The following is a 23,788-nucleotide window of genomic DNA, read 5'->3' as shown; positions in this document are numbered from 1 at the left end:
ACAGAAGGAAATTAGATGGTCTGCTCTAAATTGGGTGGGTCATCTGATGTTCTGACACTAATTGCCCCAACTTCATCAGGCCATCAGTGCAATCTTACAAAGTCAGCAGGGTAACTGCCATTGGAATCATGATGGTCCACCCAATTCATATAACAGTGTGCAGTCTGTCAGTTAAAAAGACAGGATACTCATAATCGAAACCCAAGATCAGAGGTATGAACTTTGACCAGAATGGCCTGATTGGTATATCCAACTCCTGCTCCATCGTGGCCAGTCTGCACCTAATTTCCAGTCAACCATAAATAGTGACTATTGATTGACAGTTTACATTTTCTTAGCACTTACTTTATACCTGTACTTAAAAAAAGAACTTATCTCTTGATTCCCCTCAAACTATTTTATTGATCTTGATGTCTTTGTGCTGATTAAATAATTTGTATTTTATTTTTCAGATTTGGTGTGAGAATTTTATTGTGTTGTTTTCTTTGCTTTAGAATTTCTAGTAGTACTGCTTCAAATGATCACACTGTTCGTTGGGGATTGTTGGCTGCCTGTGCCATAGCTATCAGGGGTGTGGAAAAGATTGTGTCAGAACTGTATTTTACATACACAGAATGGATTTATTAAGTAGGTTAGGGTAGCCCCCTTCCATATTATTGTTGCTAATTAATCTAGTTTATATGCCTTAGCTTCTACGGATTGCCATTAAAATGTATTGTGTCAACAATATGGTTAATGGCCTGCATCTGAAATTACCAAAAATTCATGGAATGTACTTCAAGGGAAAATTGCAAAAATGTTTATCTTACAGATTCAGGGGACTTAGTGCCCTATGCATCAACCTAAAAGCAGGTTGCAAACGGGCAGATTCACAGAATCTGCCTCTTTACGACCAGCATTTTTGCATTTGGGATGCATCATCCTAAATACAAAAATCTCTATTTGAGGAATCGCTAAATTTGCAATTACTTAAATGCAATGTATTAAACAAACAAAATTAGCGATTTCGCTAATATGAATCACAAATTACCATCAATCTAAAGTTCATGGTAATTTTCAATTTCCTTGGGGCATGTGTGTGAGCAACATGTGGTTAAATTGTAATTTCAGGCGTGCAACAGGGTATCCTTATGGATCTCTTGCACCCTTGAAATTGCATGCACAATTTGCGAGTACCTATTGGGTACTCGCAAATTGAGCATGCAAATCCCATTCATTCCTATGGGCCTCTGGGCCCATAGGAATGGATAGAAATCAATTCCTTAATTGTGACAGATGCTCAGGGTTGAAGAGGGGTGGCAGAAAGCTGATTAATGTGTTGCCTTAACCACAGACAAGACCTGTTTGCGGCTGGAGGTGGGTGGGGCCCATGTCAAAAGGCCATTGCCAGATTCGACTGAAGCAGCACAAGGGAATGGGCACGGTAGCCCATGGAGAGGATTGTCCGAGGCTGGCCCGTGGCAGGACGGGGCTGGCGCACAAAGCATTGCCCCCTTGGGAGGCGAGAGATGTGAACTTGTGGGGCTGATACACCGCCGAGCACTGTTTGATGATCTGGTTGTCCTGTTCGTGGAGTGGGGAATGCCACCAGTCCCCTCCTCTGGCTTCTGAGGTGTTGGGAGGTGTACATACTGTTCGACGGAGGGCTTGGGGCCGACCTCGCTGCAGTAGCTGGATATTGAGGAGTTTGGGGACTTGTGCTACGTCTGCGGTCAGAAGGTGATATTCCGCCAATGGGTCGAAGTAAGGTTTCAGGGTTAGAGAATGCAAAGCCTTTTCGTGCCAAGGCCCTGTGAACATGTTGCCCTCTAACATGGGTAAGGACAAGGCTGTGTGGTCCATGCAACAGATGAAAATTGACCAATACACTGCCCTGCCATTGAGCAGTGGTCAGCAGTCATTGGAAGGGGTACCACTCCCTGCTGGACTGGAACAACTAGAACTCAGATATTGGCAGCAATCAAGGCATCCAGTCTAAGGGTGGGCGTAGTTCGCGAAGTAGCACTTCGCGAAGCTACGCAAAGTGAAGTTCGCACTACGCGAGCTACGCGTAGCACTTCGCGAACTGCGTAGTAACATGTTCGCACTGTGCAAGATGTTGTTTTCAATGATTGCACAGTGCGGACAAGCAACCGGCACTGTGCAATCATTGAAAATGGCATCTTGCACAGTGCGAGCTGTAGTTTTCTACTGCTCGAGTAGATTTTTACTCGAGCGGCAGCTTTCTCAACGCGAACTGGTAGTTTCTCATCGCGAGCAGTCGCGAGCATACGCGACCCCTCGCAATGAGAAACCTGACCTCCTCGCGTTGGGAATCTCGCCGGGAGGTTTATTTTCCATGCTCGCGATCGCGAACAAGGAAAAAGTCTCGCCGGGATGTCATTTTGCTTGCTCGCGGTCGCCAACTTGACGTTGAGGACCGCGAGCAAGCAAAAAATGACCGCAGCACTACGCAACACTACGCTACGCGTGTTCGCACTGTGCTACGTGCAGTTCGTGTAGTGCGAAGTAGCGCGAACTTCGCAAACTACGCGAGCGTAGCGTAGTGCTTCGCCCAGGCCTAATCCAGTCTAGCAGTTCAAGCAAAATTTGAAGCAATATTGATTGATGTAAATCTGCTGAGGGCTGACCTGCGCACGGTGGCGGAACGTTCAATGGAAACGCAGAGCCAGGTGACTAAACTTAAGGAAGAAGTCTGCTAGTTAAAAAAAGGCAGTGAGTTCCCTTGAAGTGATTTTGAGAAAGATGGAAGGCAGGTTGTAGGATGCAGTGGGGAGATCAGGCAGATGCAATCACCGCCTTGTGGGATTATCAGACGTTGTGGAGAAGGGCAGACCTGAGGTTTTCTTGTAAGAATGGATAAAACCAACGCTATTGTCTGCCCGGAATTCCAACTTTTTCACTGTGGAAAGAGCGCATAGATCCCTGGCTCACCACAGCCACCACCTGGGGTGCCCCTCCAAACAATCATTGCCAAATTTCTCAACTACAGGGATCAGGATGAAATTTTGCCTATGGTTCGCAAACAAGTGGATCTGAAATTCGGACATGCCACCAAATACATTTTCCCAGATTTCACCAGGGCTGTTCAGCTGCAGCAACAATCATTCTAAGGGTATCAAACAAAAATTGGCAGCCATGGGCTTAAAATATATGTTGCTGTACCCTGCCAAATAGAAGGTGTTGAATTATGGTAGGTCATTCTTCTATATAACTCTGGAGAGGGTAGGTGGGGGAGGAATTGATATGCAATGGCTGACTGAATTTGAATGTTGTCCTGGATTGTAGAGGGGCTTATCTCCTTTGTGAAGCAATGTCACACACACACCTACCTTAAACGAATGAGAGTGAGCGTGGCGTTTCTCTAGGAGATACATCTCATAGAGATGAAAACCGAAAAAAAGTGGTAAAATATGGCAGGGACAATTGTACTCCACCTCTTATTCCTCATAGGCTAGGGGAGTGTTGATATGGGTGACCTTTGGAGTCCCATTCCAGCTGTAGGAATAGATGGCTGATGTGGAGGTATGGTACATATTGTTTCATGGTATATTGAATGGCTGTGAAGTGTGCCTGATTAATATTTATGCTCCCAACATTGACAATGGGGATTTTTGTAGCTCGCAGGAAACAGTGTTGCTCCCGTACGTGGGATCCCAAATCGTTTGGGCAGGGAATTTTAATTGTGTGTTGGATGGGGAGCTGGACAGGCACCCAGCATGGCTGGGTATGAAGCCCCATATGGTGGCTGGTCTGCGAAAGATTTATGTACATGTTTCAATTGGTGGATATATGGGGGAACTACACACCATGATGCATGAGTATTCATGTTATTCCCCAACAGTTGGCACTCAAAGCAGACCAAACAGGTTTCTCCTTCTACGGGAGGGAGTTCTGGATATTGCAAAAGTCTCTTATCAGGTGAGGTTTCTTTCCAACCACGTTCCTTTATTCTTTGAATGCTGGGTGTGGGGACGATGCCCTGCTATACCCTGGTGGAGGTTCAGAGCTGAGTCTTTAGGGGACACTTAATATGCGGTAGACATCCAGGATGCTCTTCAGGGCTTTTTTAACTCTAATTGGGGAACAGCAAACACATGTGGGATGGAATGGGGACATTCCATCCCACAACTATTATTCGCTCATCTGCCTGGGATGTACACTGAGACGCCAGGGTGGATCCAGTGGGGGTTTCCAGATTCCTCGGGCAGGTGACTCTTCCTCGATTGATGGCGGCACAGGTGTAGGGTTTGGGTGAGGCTTTAACTCTGGCAGAATTGAAAAAGGCACTTCAAAGTATGGCTAGAGGGAAGTGCCTAGGGCCCAACAGACTGCCGGTTGAGTATTATCAAGTGCATGCTGTCACCCTCCTCCCGGCACTGTTGGAAACCCTCTTGGGAGCTTGTGAACTGGGAGTGGTTCTGTCACAAATGAGGGACGCAGTAATCCATATCCTCTAAAGCAGGGCAAGTACCCTGTGGATCTGGGGTCATACAGGTTGCAAAAAAGTCCAAGTCCAATTCGGGTTGTTTCTCTTGCATTTCTTGCCTACAGTGCTGTTACAACTGTAATTTGCTTAGCTTATCTTGATGATTATAAATGGTTGATGCCTAGCGCATTTTTCGAAATAATCTTTGCCTGAGTATCCCTTTCTCCACCCTGCTAATGGCATGTGCATAAAAATATAATTGTCCTGTATAATTATACCAGTTGAGAGTTGTTGTCTTTTATCTCTCTTTTACTTCCAGGCAGGCGTCAGGACGGGGCAAGTTTATTGGAGCCGACACCCGATCTAATTTGTGAGTACAAGAACCCCGGTCATGGCGAAGGATAACATTGTAAAAAGTAAGTGAATACAACTAGATCAGTGTTTCGTGCATTTTGCTCATCTTTGTTTCCCTGTCATGTCGCGTTGCTCTCTCTACAGCCCGGTAAGGTGTGGGCACCCTATGCCATTAGCCTATGGAGTACTTCTCTCCCCCCTATTAGGTACGGACCTCAGCAATCCATACCTGTATACACCCCTGTTCTGTGGCAAGTTAGCGCACTCCTCTCTGCCTTTGGATGCTGGACTGTACATGATGGGCTAACATGAGCCCTCACCACACGTCTCTCCTATGCTACGTTTGGTCTTAGCTTTAATTTTAGCAGGCCATTATGTCGCCTGACCAGTGCTGTAGCAGGACCCTGGTCAGGGGCCCCTCATGTCTCTCAGGCACCCACGTCAACGCTGCTGCTTCCAGGATGCTGGACGGGGAGTCGAACGAGCCTCCGCTCACTTGGGCAGTGTGCGTTTAGTTCTCCGTCCTCCGCAACTGGTTGTGTCAGTACACTGAGTGCCTAGAGTGGAGGGTACTGTGCCTAACTTGGTCTGTCTCTCTCTCTCTCTTTATTCACTTTCGCAAGATGCGTTTCCCCGACATATGTTCATGGGGGCATACCTTTTAGCCTCCCCTACTTACCTGAAGTATATCTCTCCCTTGTTTTTATCCTTTCTCCTTCTAGCCAGGTCACGATCAGGAGTGGAATCAACTATTAAGTTGCAGCCTTTAATACAGGACTCTTAGTTTATGGCCCCCTCTGATCGTGCAGAGGGGTAATCCTACCCCTCTATTAGTATTCTTTTCCACATGCACCGCACAATTTTCACAGTTTATTCTGATCCTGATGAAACGCCAGGGATCTCTATGACCATAGAGGCGTGAAACATGTCGACCTCATAGTTACCTGGGCACATTAAGCCTACAGGGGTAACTCTCAACCTACGAGTCTTTTACTCTGCCAAGGGTACCACTCTAAAGTATCTCTTCTGGTAACCCTTAGACAGTTTTCACGCTTTGCACGCACCTCATCACCCTCCACATAGGACTCACTTCACACACCCACATGCACCAAACGGCAGTTCTCAGAATATCCCAGAAAAAGTGACCCTTCGGGGGACCTGTAGGGCATTGCAGCGCCAGTCCAACGACGAGCAACTGCCCGATGATGAAGCATGACATCCTTCGGGTGTGTGAGGGCAACAAGAGACAAGACTTGTTCTTTCCCACTGAGTCCCAGACCTAGGACACCTCCCTTTCCTCCATTTTTTCCCCTTTTTCCTCTCTCCCTGTAGTGAGATACTACTCACCTTGGAACAGTGTCCCCCCTTTGTTGACTTCATGAAATTGCTCACAACTCATCTCGTACTGGAGTGCAGTAAGTGGGGGTATGCGTAGAGTGGCATGAGTAGCAGTGGAACTTGTGATTCACATTGCCTGATGGGGCTACTGCCCCTCCCCAAGAAAGGGAAAAAGATGCAATATACATTTGCTTAGCTGGGCCTGCTGTTGGCCTGCAGACGGGTAGCCATACACTGGGCCAGTCCAATGCCCCCAGCAATTGGGAAATGGAGGGCCGATCTGATGGAGTGGGCGGTGGCTTAGGAGAGCAGATTTTGGAGAGTGCACACGGATGAACATGGGGAACAGGACCTAGAGCTGTGGTTGAGCATTTTATATGTACTAGGGGACAGTAATAGTGAACAGGATGAATGCGAGAACTCGGATGGCATAGGTGAGGAGGGAGGTACCAGCACAGATGGGGAACATGAATGGAGGGAGTCAGCAGGCTTATAAGGGTTACCTGACGACTCCTGATTGATTGATCATAACAGCTCTGATTGTGGTGTATCTGAATAAGCACTGTCTAACCACAAACTGAGAGACAAGGGAGTGAGCCTTCTCTAGCTCTCCTCATATATACATTCAAATTCACCAAAAGAGAAGGGCTGAAGCACACTATAAAAGAAAGGCAGAAGTCAAGTAAGTGTTCACTCTGTCTTTGTGTATACTGGATGCGCTTGCACTAAATGTGCTTACAGGAGGGTCAAGGTATGATATAGAAATGTGAAAATGTATGGTAATATCACTATATTTTTTAAGACTGACCTCACCCACTATGTAGTGACATGTTCCATTATAGGGCCACTATCAGCATCCAGGTGCAGACCAACACACTGGGTGGAGTGCTGTTTTACTGGGGAAAAAAGAAGAAAGAAAGAAAGAAAAGTTTTCCAAATGAGGGATCCCTAACACAGAAAAAATACAAATTAAAACTGCCTTAGAGGGTACCATAAATATTCATTTATTAATGGCCCCCCTTGACAGGATTAAAAAAAATAGGTATTGTCTGTCTAGGAGCAGTTACAGCTCCTTTACCCCATCTGCTTATACCAACATGTTTCAGCCAATATCTATTGCCATAATGGGTCACTGGCCTTCTTCAGGGTATGGATTCCTTGTAATTGTTTTAAGTATTTGGAGTCAGATTTTGACCCATTTAAAGGATGGTTGTTAAGACCTTACTTTTTTCTTGCGAGTAATCACACATGCCAATTGCATCCGAGTCTCATTAGTGATTCTCTTAACCCGAGACTGAAGTGGGAACACCATCCTATAGTCATATAATTTTCAGGGGTCGGTGTCTTTAACCTCATACCACTCTGCATCCGCTCAACTTCTGCCTTTCTTTTACAGTGTACTTCAGTCCTTCTCTTTGGGTGAATAAGCACTGTGTCAGGTTTGTTTGCAGAGAATGGGTGCCCCCCTCCCATCAACAGTATATCAGCACATAAGATAGGGGAAACAGGTTAGGAGTGGGGCACATGTTCCCCTTTCATCTTCCCACCAAGGGATAGAGAGATGGCACTGGGCATTTCTACGCAGAGACTTTACACAACACACACACCTACATGTAAATGTATGGAATACTTGTACCTTTGCTGCAATTATATTTTTCGGTATTGCATATGTTGAAAAACTTAAATACATATCTTTTTTTTAAACATGATGGAAGACCTGATGAGAACTCTTAACTGAACACACAATTATAAAATAAAGTGAAATTGGAAAGAATAAAAATCAACTAAGAAGCAAGTTGAGGGCAGGAAGAACCAGAATCTTCCACTGAGCTTATGCTGCTTCTGCCCCTCTCCCATGACAGGAAGATAAACTGTTAGTCTCAAATAAATACATTTCCCTTTATTTTTATGTTATCCTCTTGCATTCACAGTTCATTAAAAGAACTCGTGTTCATAAAGAATTGCTTGGCTCTGGAAATATAAGGAAATATATTTTTCTGTAATGAATACTATATATATGTTCACTTAAAAGACAGAAAATGTTTTTGGGTTTTCTTTCATGGTGTTGATTAGAACACATTTAATGTGACAATTAAGATGTATATATTTACATGAAAATCGACTACCTTAGCAGATGGTCAAAACACTGAAAGAAATGACTTTACATACCAGACAATATACAAACTATGTATTGTCTCTTCTTAGTGATAATGACACTGGTTAGTATTAATTTTCTCAAATAACTTGCATTTGTTGCATTGTACAGGTGATGAGTACATCTGTTTACACATGTTAAGGAGCTGAATGGGTGGCCAAGTTGAGTGTTTTTCTCCATTACATTACATTTTGCATAGTCTTCCGCTGTAGTCTACATTGGGTCTTGACCCTCCCCATTTTTAAGAAAATGCTATTTGCTCCAGTGGAATTTACTCCATTAATATTGTGTGCTACTAGCTGTATCTGCATTTACAATGCTGCTAGGCAATAACGTCAGCAGAGTTTTAATCACAGAGGAGACAGCATTTAGCGCCAGAGTTATTTTTACGCAATTAAGGCTTACAGTGTGTGTCTTGAGGGCAGTGTGGAGCTAGCCCAGTGTGGAAAAATATAGTAGTTCAATTAATGCCTTCATGTTTGTCAGAGAATATTAGGTTCCTCATTAAATATGCATCATGGAATTTTATGAGACTTATGGCCACATGTGATAGATTTTACTTGGTCTATGGGCAATATAAGGAAAGCATGGAAATTGAATGGCTTTCATATGACCCCTCCCTCATATCTTATATGAAGAAAGGCAGATTTTGGGATGGGGGTCAAGCCAGAAATTCTACAGTTTGTTGCAGAGTTCTCCCTGACTTTGATCCAGATTAGCTCAAATGCAACAACATATGGATTGGTATATTAAACCCTCCTAGTACATACCAAACTTTTGCACTACACATAGCAAAAAGGGTTAGGAAAATCATGAATATATTGCACTATTGAATAGAAAAAAGTAAACAGAATGGAAAAAAGTATTTTATTAGAGCATAGGTATTTCCCACATGGACTGGTCCAGTTCACTTGTATCTAGAGAACTTGCATTTGTAGAAATTATACATAGAAACAGCTTACCTGACATCATACCTGAAATCAGCTGTCTGACATCCTTCATGCTTTGTACCAAGGCTATGTCGAAGATCAATGTCAAATGTCTTTGAACATAGCCACCGGATCAGTCCAGAAAACGAAGCATGGTGTCATATTTCTATCAGTTTTCACAGGGACGAGAGAAGAGGTTCTTTTGTCACCATGATGTGTCGTCTGAGCACCAGCATGAGAAAATATACAAGAAATACACTTGTATACAAGGACCTAATACAATGGACTCGTATATGTTACTGTTAGAGAAACAATAGGAGGCATCACTAATACACATATGTAAGAAATAGGTCGAACATCTGTGAACTAATGTAACTGAAATTAATAATAGATAAGGATAACATTGTGATAGCATATATGGCATTTTGCAAAGCAAAAGTTACATATCAATTGTAGGAGGCCATACGCTACACATCAAAGTTCATACAGGTTTGACAAAATAAAAAAACCTTTGCACACCCAATAGTCTTCTTTAGTATATAATATTACTATACTCAGCAAATAACATTTGGGTCTCATAGTCTAATTTAACAGTTTCTGTGGTGTTAGTGCTTGCTGGCTGCATTAAGACATCTGCAGTGAAATATTAGATCGAAGATATCACAAAGTATTATTGTGTAGGGGCTATTTGAGAAGATGGGTATGTAAATTCCATCATATAGCATTCTCACACTGACACACGCCATTGCTTACATTCTCATATCAAATTGTTGCTCTTAAATGTAGCACATGTAAGTAAACATAATGCGGTCAAGCTGGGGCCTTTTCTTAAAGCATTTTTTGGTCAGGGAAGTAGTAGCAGGCGCGGCTGGTGCAGGTAAAAGCTGTGGGGGGGGCAGGCTAGAGCAGGGGGAAAGTCGACAAATGACAGAATAGGGGAAATAAAAAACATAAATAAAACCACTTACCTTGCGCTCGCCGCATCACCGAGTCGGCGGTTCAGCAAGCGCAAGGTAAGTGGTTTTATTTATTTTATTTTCCCTATTCCGTCATCTGTCGACTCCCCCCGACTCACCCCTCTTACCTGCATCAGCCGTACCTAAGTAGCAGTCCAGTAGTAAAATCTCCCAAGTTTGCAAAAATCTATTAAAAAACCTCAGACCAGAGAGCGTTGCCTCGCCCATCACATCTGTACAAAGATTTCCACAATTAGTGCAAAATTCTCCCCACACAGAAGCCTCAATTTTAAAAGTGAATCTGAGCAGGACATGAGGAAATGTTTTCAAAATGGGAAAATTTGCTACAAACTGGGTGGGTTTATGGAAATTTAAGTTGAAGAAGAGACATGAAAAAGTCTAAAATAATAACCTTAAACGAGAAAGACGATTCATATTCACAAATGTTTTACCGAAATGTATTGCATCAGTATCACTGCCAAACTAGGCTCACATGTAATCCAGCCAAACCTTTGAGTATGTCAATCACGGGGGCTGCTTTCACATTCTGGAGTACAGTTAGGACTTTTAGGGGTGTGTTTTCATTGTAATAACTATAGAAGTGCAGTTTGAGAATAGTAATGCGCTTACTCGCTTGTGGGTGGGCGCATGTACCCCCATAAAACCGTTTCTTTAACTCTCCCCAGCCCCCTCCTTACTCATCCCTTAGCTGCTCCTTTTTAATGGCAAGAATTCCAATATTTCTAGCCACTCCCCTTGTCCCTCCCACATTTACTATTAAAAGGTATACCTATGTATGCAGACTCGGGACAGAGATCTCCACAAATTTAAGATAGGAGATGTAGTTAACAGACCTCGTCAAGTAGATTTATGAATAGCATTTTGCAGTATGTTATTAGTAGTATTGTAGCACTAGTAAAATTGCAAAATGCAGTTTCTGAATAGGCCCATAGGTAATTTGAGGCCAATTGACAAGGGCTTGTAAGAGTACTTCAAAGAGTAATACCAAAGTACTACTTTACATACTCGAAAATGCCTTTTTGCATGAATGTGTGCTATATTTTACTTGCCATATTAGCTTTACATTCCTGGATGAACTATCCAGTGAAAAGAATTTGGAGGGGCACATTTTGTAGACAAGAGAATTAAAAATCTGTCATCCTTTGGCAGTGGGAGCATTTTGAGAGCCTGCAACCTCAGTTTAAAATAATGTTATTTTTTGAAGTGCGTCAGTTAACTTGGGGACACAAACTTTGACAAAAGGGCCAAGAGCCCAGTAGGCAAATGAACATATAGAAAAAAAAACGCGCCGAAAAGCAGAACGATTCATTATTCAAAGGCTGCTGATCGCACCTACTGGGCATATTTTATTTAAAGAAAAATTGTCATAGCAGTTTTTCTTCAATGCTGTGCGCACATGTAGCGCATATGTTTAATGAGCATCAGTTTTTTTTGAAAATGTTGATGTGTGCTGATAAAGGACTCAAAATACGAAAACACTTCTCTGTGTGTCAGGATGCATCAACTCACTCTTCAATTAAGTCGCAAATGACATGAGTACTACCTTCTCGTGTTTTCCACGGACTCACCACAGAAAAAGGAACAAACCGAAAGCAGAACGCATCTCAGCTGGCAACCAGGACAAAATGGAAGGCAACATTTACTGGTAATTACATGTTATTAAGACTTTACAACAATTTGATTTTTAGGCTCTGATTTTCTCTGTTTCCTAGCCGTTGTTGCTGTCAGCAGCACACGGGATTACTGCATTGTGCTGTTCTCTCCGCTGTACATTTCAATCTCTGTTATTAAATGTCCCAGCGCACTCGTCACAAGCCTTTCTTTTTTTGTCTGAACAATAGCATTTTTTGCAGAACAGGAATAATAAAAATGTACACGTTTTAATGGAAAATTATATTACCGAAAGGAAATGCAAAGAGGTAATGTGATTTCTATATTTCTGTCTCGCTTTTAAACATATCCCTTAGGACAATATCACACTTTCACAATGTAAAAAACAACAACATAACGTAAAAGGTTTATATAAAAAAGGACATTTTGCTTTCAAACAATGGGGCATATTAACAAGCCAGGCGTTAACATTATCGCCGGTTTAGCGGATAACGGGCTTGATAATATGCCGCAGAGAATTCCAATAGAAGCCCATGTTCACACCAGAACATGGGCTTCTATTGGAATTCTCTGCGGCATATTATCAAGCCCATTATCGCCGCTTTTAGCGGCAGGAAAGCGGCGATAATTTTAACGCCGTCCTTGATAATATGCCCCAATATGTTCTCCAATGTACAGTACGTCCTAATACACTCACAAAGCCACGATAAGAGATAATTTTGTTAGCCAATGCCGATTAAAAGTTTCACGGAGAAATGCGAATGAATCGTGCCACTGAAAGCCAAGCTCAAAAATCAGTGTCCCACCCAAAACGGTGATAATGGGCTTGCTAATATGCGTTATAGAATTCCAATAGAAGCCCAGGTTAGATGTGCAGGACATTTAACCTGGGTTACTTTTGGAATTCTATAACGCATATTATCAAGCCCATTATCGCGGTCTTGCTAATATGCCGCTAGGGGGCATATTATCAAGGTCCGGCGTTAAAATTATCGCTGCTTTAGCAGCAGAAAACTGCAGCTAAAGCGGCGATAATGGGCTTGATAATATGCCCTGGAGAATTCCCATAGAAGCCCATGTTCTGGTGTGAACATGGGCTTCTATGGGAATTCACAACGGCATAATATCAAGCCAATTATCGCCACTTTAGCGGCAGTTTTCGGCCGATAAAGCGGCGATAATTTTAACGCCGGACCTTGATAATATGCCCCCAAGTCTTTTCAACTTCACAAAGTGCCACTGCTGTTTTTTTATTGTTGTATTTATTTTTACAATGGTATAATGTTCCTCATTAGTGGTATATCTTAAAAACGTAATTATATTGTGGGGCCTTAAGAACATCTTATGGTTCGCATTTGACATGTCACCTCTGTGCATTTTTCACATGTATACTAAATATACTTTCAACACCCCTACAAATAAGATAAAATAACTGTCACCTGGAATGTTAAATACTTGATACTTATCAGTGTATCAGTTAATTGCTGAAAGAATTCCGAATCAATTCGTAGATTAAAGATTTAAAATATCAAAGCACTTAAATTCCTTGCCTGAGTGGAATGTTGTACTTCAACGCCTTGTAAATTGTGTCATTGGTGGTACTGGTTCAGCACTTTTTAGGTCGAGCATTCGAGACCTCTTGTGTATAATATACTTATATATTTATGTACTTTGTAGGCTCTGGAGATCAGCCCTAGGACTTGTCTGCTTCTGCTTATGGACTTTTTTTTCTGTTCAACTGCCTCTATTTAACTGTCTTAATTGAAACGACCAGTAGAGGTCAGTAAAATACCAGAATTGCTTTCTGCTTGTTCAACTGCCTCTATTTAACTGTCTTGACAGAAAACGACCAGTAGAGGTCAGTAAAATACCAGAATTGCTTTCTGCTGAGGGACTTTCTTTTTTCTTTATTTTTCTGGCAACTGCCTCTATTTAACTTTCTTGATAGAAAACGACCAGCCGAGGTCCGTAAAATACCAGAATCACTTTAGCATTCTCTAGATTCCAGTCTATAGAAATTGTCTTCAACAAGCACCCGTAGACAATAATATATTTTTCAAATCTTGTATTTTCAGTGATATGACCACTGACGGCCCTGATTTTATATCAAAAACAGAGCTTTGGACTATACCATTTCCCACTGAAAGGCAATATTTCTCTCTATGTGTTCCCATACCTGGCGTGTCACGCAGTTTGGGGCTTTCTTTCCCTCCATGTTAAAGAACAGTGGATGTTTCAGCACCCAGGCTAATGTGCTGTTAGCTAAATACATATAAGGTCCCAAAGGCGAGACCAATTTCATTGCAAATGCTTGTTTAGTTCTTGCAGATCAAGTTCTCGAGCCACCTCACAAGCTGCTACCTTTAGGAGAAGTTGTGTTGCCTTATAAGCTACCATTCGACATAATACACCATATTTAACAGACAAGGCTATGACACAGATAATTGCCTTTGGTGCTGCAATTGGCCTGGGAAGCAGTGGCATAACACAGGCCCCCACAGCCTCTGAGGTGTGGGGGGGGGCCCAAGCTCCAGGGATCCCCCTCACCACAGTACTCTGGCCGGAGAGCTCCTGACTGAATTCAGAGGGGGCCCCTTCATGTACCATGCAGGGAGGCCCTCTCAAGTTTCTTACACCATGCTGGGAACATTAGGGAAGACTGGTTGGTGTTCCCATCCAATCACGTGTGATTCTGTAATACTGCCTTGACTGTAAATTTAAGCTTATGGCTAAAAGGGGACTGATTTCGTATCTTACATGTAAATTTCATTACCCTGAGTTCAGGTGCTCCACTTCCTAGTCATTAGAATATGACGTGCCCCTGCCCCTAAACACATCCCATGAAAGTGCATTTAGTTTTCGTGCAGTCTTTTTTCTAAACCATGATTGCACTATAAATCTTTCCTCCCCGGGGTCATGGCTTCGGCGTCACCCATGATGTATGCCAAGCGGAGTAGATCCGCTGAGCTTCAGGCAAGTCACGGTCTTTTGGCGTCTATTGGCGGGGTCTCGATGGACCAAAACCGTGCAGCAGGAGGAGGCAGATATCAGCATGCAGATGCGCTGCTGGTTCTGCTGAAGTGGGGTGCAGGTATATGCATTTTTCTGATGTCACAACCACCATTTTAAATGCAGAGCTTAATCCAGTAAGGAGTTTTGAATGCAACTTTTTATTTTATAAAGCATATGGAGGAAAACTGTGGCTGTCAAAAAGAAGACCTCCGCAGTATGTTCTAGCAAGGCTTTGTTGCAGTTTTGATGCTGATGTTCCCTATGGAGATCACCAACTGAAATTTTAGCCCTATGCAGATGATATTCGCTTGTCTATATCCTCACCAGAGAGTTCTTTGCCCTCTCTTTTGATGAAGATTTGTTTTTTCGCTGAGGTATCTGGCTATAAAGTGAATACCGATAAAATGGAAATTCTTCCTCTCAATAAATACACATTAGGCACCCTTATCATATAACTGGTTTTTAGTGGTCAACTTCTGTAAAAATAAAATATTTAGGTTAATGGGTCACAAATTCTTTTGCTGATACGATTAGAGTTAATTTCAAAGACCTCAATACTAAGGTTGAACATCTTCTTTTTCCTGGAATCCCTTATTTCTTTCTTGGTGGGTCGTTTGGATGCGATTAAGATGATAGTCTTCCCTATTTTTTAAATATCTTATCTCTATGTTCATATACCTAGATCCTATTTTTAAAAATGTAATTCATTACTTATTTACTTTTTATGACATGAAAATCTGTATGTGGCACTTTCTATCTTACAAAAACCCAAAGCAGTTTGGGGAGTGAACTTTCCTGATTTTATGGCTTTCATAGAGCTTATACCTTATGACAAGCTGCTCTTTGGACTCTCGATGTAATTTCACCATTCTCGCTTTTGTAGTCAGATCTTGAACAGGTTTTTGTTAAGCCCTTCTCTTTTAAAGAGGCCTTATCTTTTTCCTTAACAAACTAGCTCCTTCTTTCACCGGATTTAAAACAGTCTATTTCGCTACTTAAGTCCACTTTTCACCAGACCCATTTAACTCCTTCCATATTTCTTGAACTGCCAATATGGTATAATTCTTTAATTCAGATTAATAATAGACCTGTTTTTTGGCGCATATGGAAGGATAAGGGTCTAATGTGGGTTCATCAACTTGTTTCTAATGTTCCTATTTCCTTTCCCCAATTCTGTGAAACGTATCATTGCCCTTAATCCTTTTATAATCGTTTTCTATTATTAATGAATGTGGTACTTGATAGAGATTTTGCTCTTAAGGAACCTTCTTCTAAAGTGTTTCCTCTCTTTTCAGGTTTTACTGAGTTTCTCAAAAAAGCATCTAAAGAAGCTGCTATCTACAAATGCCTTTTGTTGCCAGATCATATTCGAGTCAAATCCAAGGTCGAAATTCTATGGGAAACAGATTTGGGTGTAAACTGGCATGTTGCATTTTGGACTAAGATCTGGGGCCACTTTTATAAAATCTCTAGATCAGCTAGTATTACTCAATCCCTCCTTTTTCTTTTCCACAGATTATATTATACTCCTGTACAATGTTCTAAGTTTTCCTCAGGTGTCTCTGCGAAGTGTTGGTCCTATAATTTTCCTCAGGCTTATCTAATGCATATGTTATTTAGATGTCCAACTACACTTTCCTTTTGGTAGAGGGTATGGTCACAAATTCAAAAGATCTTTCATATACACCACTCTTTTAATATTCTTTATTTACTTTTAGGTACATTGTCTCAATCTATTGAACACTTATTTCCTAATGATAAATTACTGTACATTTTATAGGTGATTGCATTTCAGCAAATTCTCTTTAATTGGAAATCCTCTGCCAAATTATCATTTAAGGCGTGGTGGGACTCTGTCTGTTCACATCATAAACTGGATACTATATATATGATGCAATGTTCTTTCTCTCCTAATGTTCAAAAGTTATGGTTGCCTCTTACTATATTTCTTACACAAGTTGATGTTAATGTCTCACATACTGGTCCTACATTGTCTGAAGATTTCGAAACTCTGCGATTACTGTATTCTCTGTCCTTGTTTAGTATTTTTTATTTTATTCTTGTTTTTTCTCTTTTTCTATTTGATGGGATTGTTGTAGCTTTTAAATGCATATGGTAGTTTCTCTTGTTTCTGTTGACATGGAAGAGGGTGTATATTCTGTATGTTATTGTATTTACAGCGAAAAAATTCCCAATATTTCCCTCCCTCTTCTCTTGCCCTCCTTCCCCAAAAAGTTTCAAAGACTTTAGTTTTTTTATATATGGTTTATTGTTGATATTTGCTCGCTATTTTGTTCTTTATTCTCAGATCTTATTATATCTTGCTGTGTTTAGTAAAGTCTTTTTAACCCAAAGAGTTCCTCCCTCTGCAATAGCGTCCTGCCTGTTATCAATCTTGCATATTTTATCGGAGTGAGGGAGGGATTTGACTGGGACGTGGAGCTCCTGACCTTGGAGTAATGAAATTTACCAGTAAGAAATTAAATGTGTTATCCACCTGTATGTGCTTTATCACTGTCATTACTTGGATATACCAAAGCCAAAAGACAACACTACAGTATTGGTACGCCATAATCTATTACCTTTTCAGAATTTGGAAACAATTACTTCATTGCTGCCTAAAGCACTCCAGTAACAAAATTAGAACATTCATCATTTCGCAAATCCAAACAAAAATGAGACACAAATGTAAACAGAATGGACCATGTAGCTGCTCTACATATTTTGATAGAGATACTCCCGCTACTGCAGCCCATGAAGTACCTACCACCCTTGTGGATGGAACCTGGATCGTCTTAGAAATTTCTGAATATGCATAAACTTAGGCTTCAGTATAGCTTCTGTAACACCCCTGATAACTTTGCTGTGCTTACCTTTTTCTGCTATTAATCACTCCATGTGAGATAAACAAACAGTTGAATTATTTGAAATCTTCTGTTCTTTGGAAATGAATCTTTAAAGCTCTTTTTATGTCTAGTGTCTCTGGAATTAAATTTTATGAGTTTACATCACCTACTGGTAAAACTAATTCCTGAGAAGATTTTGTTTATAATTTGAGTATACATTTCTGTTCAGGTCTTAAAACCACTCAAAGAGAGATTCTTGTAACCCTTTCAGAATAATCAACAGATCGCATTCCGCTATTGGAGCTTGATGTACTTATTTTCTCAAACAACAACTCTTTCACAGGTTTCCTGCTAGATGAATTATGTTAGAAATATCTGAAACCAGTTCTCAGGCTGGTATGCCTGAATTGCCAGTCACTGGGCACCAGAGTAACTGGAGCTAAACCCAAAAAAGCCCATTTCTGAGAAAGTCTAGAACTTGAAAAGGGCCATGATTACTCATGCTCTCATGCTCTTAGAAACACATCACTTTTCAAAATGGGAACAATGTTTAGATTATGCCTGTAATGTGGACATTTTCCTTGCTGCCTGAATTACGTGAGCTACCCCAGTGGACATCCTATATTTTGTAATATTTCTCTTTCAGTTTCAATGCCATGAGATGGAAATTGAAGATGAGGACGTTCTACTGAGAGATGACAGTAGTGCCTTCCAGCAAGATGTTTTAGAATTGGTAACCATGGCCTGTGTGGACCCCATTGTGGAACAAAATTACCTCTACATTCTCTGACTGGATCTTTTGCAGCACTTTGGGGAAAATTAATAGAGTAACCCAATGGGACATGAAAGTGAGAGACAATCTGCTGCCCAAACATTCAGATCCAAAAAACCGAGCAATAATGAGGTAGTCGTTAATTGGTTTGGAAGGCAAACAGAGCCAATCATGGTGCCTCGAATCACTCCATATCCACTGCAAAGGCTTCTGTACTGAGATGAAATAATACAGAGGTTGCAATACTGCAGCTTAGGTTGTCTGCCTATATGTTGTCCTCTCCTGGAATACATAATGCCTTTAGAGATAAAATGTTAGACTCTTCCGGGGATACATTTCTTCTGTTAGTTTCAGCAGAGCTATATTCTTGGTCCCCCCTAGCCTGTTGTGCGAACTCCTTGTTATTTTATCATTTGTCGTAACTAGACCACTTTCTTCTAAAGCTGGGAAAAATGTTGCAGGGCATATCATTCTTCTTTGAGTTCCTTTGACTTCATGGAACAAGACGTTCTTGAAATGACCTGTTCCCTCTCAACTCTAGGCGTCCTGTGTTTTCTCCCCAACCCAAGCAGTCACATCTATTGTGACAACAACCAGGCTGGGATAATGAAATCATGTTTCCTTACTTAAGTTCTCTGTTTTCAGCCACTATTCACTGCTGCCTATTATTCACCCTTTTCCAGGTTGTAAATGAGATGGTGTCAATTTGTAGCACTGATGCTTCAATCTGGTGGGATATAATTGCTTTTTGTAGTTGCCAGTACCACAGATTTCCTGTGCTCTCAAATGGATCTTTCAGGCAGGCTTTGAGTAAGATACCTGACGCTTTCAGGAAAAGAATATAAGATTTTAAAGTGGCAGACTCACATGTTAGCGTTTGACTTGACAGACCAAATTCCAGGTGGAATCTAGACTTGCAAAGGTATCTAGACAATTGGAATACTCTCTTTTAGCCTATGCACTGTGCTCGCTCTAAACTGAGAGCAAAGGTCCCTGGGAAAACCTGATGCCCGCAGTGCAGGGAGGAGGGAAGCCTTCATGACCTTGAGAATTGGTGCAGCAGAGGCGAATTTTAGTTTATTGTTAAAACAGGTGGGACTGTCTGTGATGACTGTGGCTTTCTTTTCCAGAGAGGCTATGTGGGCCACAGGCGTGGAAGTCTCTGTGAACCCAGCCCCAAGGTAGTTGTATTACACTGCTGTTTTATTAATTGTAGGCCCTATGCATCCATTAAGAAATGTCTTGTTCTTATGGCAGCTGAAAATCAGGACTTTGGTATTGTCTTGATTGATGGTGAGATAGTTTTCTTTGTTTTACGTGTGGAGACTGCTCAGGACTCGCTGTGTGCCGACTTTGGTGTGGTCCATTACTACAATGTTGTCCTCATATTGCAGAATGTGTAGGCATTGCCTAGTCATGGGGTGCCAGACACCTGCTCTCCAGGGCTTTGCCCAAGTCTGCTGTGTATAGATTAAAAAGAAGGGATGCAAGGACTCTACCCTCCTTCATGCTGCCGTGGGTGGTTATTTTGGAGGTTCTTACTAGGACCCATGTGTTAGACTACACAGAGATGATAGCCCCTAGTAGTCTTGAGGGAACACCTCAAATGTATACTTTTCTCCATAACGTGGGATGGTCTACCTTATCGAAAGCGGTCCTGTAGTTGATTAAACAGCAGACGACTGGTGGCTGATTTTTATTAACTACGTGATGGCTCAGAACTGTGAGAGTGGTGATATTATCTATAGTTGACGTGGCTGCTCGAATTCCTGTCTGAAAAAAATAGCAGCGCATCATTGTCCATGTCCCAGGTCTCTAGCTGTTTAAGTTGTAAGCTTTGGTCTCTAGATCTAGAAGGGTTATCAAGCGGTAGTTAGATGGATTTGTCAGGTCCCCTTTCTTTAATATTGGGTGCAAGATGGAAACTCTCCATGCATCTGAAACTTGGGTGGAGAAGAAAGATTGGTTAAAGAGAGGAGTTAACATCTTTAGCCAGTCCTCTGTGGCACGTTTAAAAATTCCAGCTTGAAGGCTGTCGGGTCCTGGCACTTCATTGTTTTTAATTGCCTTAATGGATTTGCAGGCCTTGGTCGGAGTGGTCAGATCCTGCAGGTTTCCTGTGGGCTGATCTACGAAGCCCTATTTAACAGCATATTCTGGTGCAGCTGGATTGCCAGAGTCTAGCACTTTTACATATATCACCCAGGATCCTTTTGGGACTCCATTTTCCTGGTAAAATTAGTGGATTTTAGTTAACCGATATAATCCCAAAAGTGGTCTAAGCTTGTTTTCTGAAGCAGTAGATAAACTGTTCGTCATTCACTTTCTTCTAAGGCTTTTTTGCTTCCCACAATTGTTTTGTGCTCTTTATGCAGGGTAGCGATCCTCATTGCAGTTTTAGCAGGCGGTTTGAGCTTGTGGGTGAGCAGGGACCTTCTTAACACTCTTTGTGCTATAACAATCTCCTTGTTCTACTGCTGTTTGAACTGCTCCTTTCCTTTTGCCCTTGAATGTTGCTTGCAGCCCCTGGTTGCTATTAGGGAGTCACTTAACTCATTAGTCAATCTGTCCCAGTTGTGGAGAGGTTCTCTCCGTATGCTCTCATCAGAGCATAATTTACTTTCAGATAGTAGTCCTAGGAAAGGTTACAATGTTGTTTTCTTGTGGACACATTTCTTTCCATGAATCAACTTCCTGTCTTTATCATCTCCTCCTGATGAGAATCTCCCCATCAGTAGTCTAATACAAAACACATCTATTCACTAACCAACAGAAGTGTTCTAAAGTTGCCAACCTCTGCAGCAAAGAGAAAAAAACATCTTGCACAAACAACTATTCGATGTGAAAAACAAGCCTTTCCATGTCAATGCATTATTTTCTACTTAACTTGGTCTGCCTATGGGTGTTCGGAGGTGTGGCTAAATGTGATGGAGTTTCCTGCTGTGAAGATGGGATCGAGGGTGTGTCCTGCTGAGTGCGGTGGTTCTGGTATGATCTGTTGGAGTCCGATGTTTTGGAGGTTGTCCAGGACCGAGGTGGAGTTGGGATCTTGGTGGTAGTCATGGTGGAAGTTGAGGTCTGCCTGAAGGTGTAGTCGTTAGAGGTGATGGCTTGTGGGAAGATGACGTCTGTGATGGAGTCAGAGAAAGATGCACGAGGAGGTCTGAATATGAGGGTTCCTCGGAAGGTGGTGGACTGGTTGGTCTTTACCTTGAAGTGGAGGTATTCCATCAGGTCTGTGGGACCGTTGGTGGAGGTGCTTAGATGGAGGGTGGCAATAACTCCCCCGGGGCAATTGGGTGATCTTGTAGCCTTTGAGGATGGCGATTGCAATGTCAGGTCCTGAGGCGGTGTTTGTCCAAGTTTTGTTTAGGAAGGTGACGTCAGGAAAAGTGCTGTTGAGGAAGTCCTAGATGTTCGTGGCGTGTCTGTGGAGGGAGCAAATGTTGTGGTGGATGCATGGAAGGGTTTGGGGTGTGGAAGACTTGTCACTGGAGTGTGGAGGTGGGTCTTGCGTCTCAGCAAAGGTGAAGGAGGGGCAGCAGTGTCGGCAGGTGAAGTGTCCGTGGGTGTCAAGTGGTGAGGAGAGCTTGCAGTTGTTGTTCATGCTGACGTCGAGTGTGGAGAGATCCCGGGAGCTGTAGCAGTGGTGGGTCAGAGGACCAGTGTTACTGGCGCTGGTTGCGGGCGGGTCGCGAATAAGCGCAGACAGGCTTGCCTTTAGGTTGCCTTTGGTGTGCCAGCGGCGCACCCGCTGTGCACGTCTGCCATTAAGTAGGGGTCAGGAGAGGGCGGAACAGCTGGGAGGCAGCCACGAGAGGGGCCACAGAGGCAGTAGCGGCGGAAAAACACAGGGGCAGGAAGCGGGAAAGGGAGGGCAGTGAAAATGAAATAAAAGAAATAAAGAATGAATAAAGGAAAGAAAGGTGCAAGGAAATAGAGTGATAAGGATAGACAGACTGGAAAAAATGGATCCGAGAGAGACAGGCTGGAGAATCTCCCTGTTACCCTTCCCAGGCAAGGTCCTGGAGAAGACCATCCACAAGCAACTCATTAAACATCTAGAGCAGAACCTTCTGCTCAACACCTCCCAGTCTGGATTCCGCAATAAGCACAGGAGCCCTCTTCAAACAGGGAGAGGCTGTGGCATTGATCCTCTTTGACCTCTCAGCGGCATTCATCATCATATCCCACTACACATTAATCGCCAAACTTAATCACATTGGATCCAAAGGGACGAAATCAGATGAATCGCCTCCTTCCTCACTGGAAAAACACGGAAGGTCTGCTTATCACTGTTCACCTCTGAAACAAACAACATCATCTGCAGTGTCCGCAATGCTCATCTCTCAGGTCCACCCTCTTCAACACTTAAATGACCCCCTTGGCCAACATCGTCAGATCCTATGGCCTAAACATCATACCCTACACAGACAACACCCAACTCATCCTCTGTCTTTCCGGAAACCCTACCCCCACTAGAACCAGCTTCCACAGGTGCACGATGAGCATCGCCAAAGTGATGTGAGACAATTGCCTGAAGCTCAACACGAGCAAAAGGCAAGCACTGATCTTTGGCAACAGCATCACTCCCAGGAATGACTCCTGGTTGCCTTTGGAACCAGTACTATCACTCACACCAAACGACCACAACAGAAATCTTGGCTTCAGTCTGGAAAGCAAGCAGATCAAGAAGTCCCAGATCAACACTCTCTCCTTTGCCTCTTCCTCACATAGAGCATGCTATAAACAAATCTTCAAATGCCTCCCCCAGAGCACAAGATGCACAATCACACAGGCCCTAATCACCACCTGACTTGACTATGACAATGATTTTTACACAGGGATTGCCACACACCTCCTACAGAGACATAACACACTTTCTACAGAGACTGCAGACCATACAGCCAGACTGATCCTTAACCTCTCTCGAAAAACCCACATCCCTCCTCACCTCAGAAAACTCCACTGCGCTATATACAGTAGAGATGCCAATTGAAGCTGATGATCCATGCGTGCAAGGCAGTAGACACCCAAGGACCTGCCTACATCAACCACCACCTGACCTTCCACGAATGATCCACACAGCTAGGATCTGCATCCCTTTCACTCACCCAGATCTCCTGCTTCCTGCAAAACAGAACCAGAGGACTCTCCTTCACCTATGTTGCGGCAAAGACATGGAATGCCCACCCCGCAGCTACAGAGCTCTACCTCTCTTTGGAATTCAGATATGCTCTTAAGACGCAGATGCTCGACTGAGCCCCCATGTCCCGCGAGTGCCAAGATACCCTTCCAAAAGATTAGCCGAGCTATCAAAATTGACTGATTAATTGATTGATTGATTGTATGCCTTAACAGTGTC

Source organism: Triturus cristatus, chromosome 8 (genome assembly GCF_964204655.1).
Source record: "Triturus cristatus chromosome 8, aTriCri1.1, whole genome shotgun sequence".
In the NCBI taxonomy this organism is placed as follows: Eukaryota; Metazoa; Chordata; class Amphibia; order Caudata; family Salamandridae; genus Triturus; species Triturus cristatus.
This window is presented reverse-complemented; position numbering follows the sequence as displayed.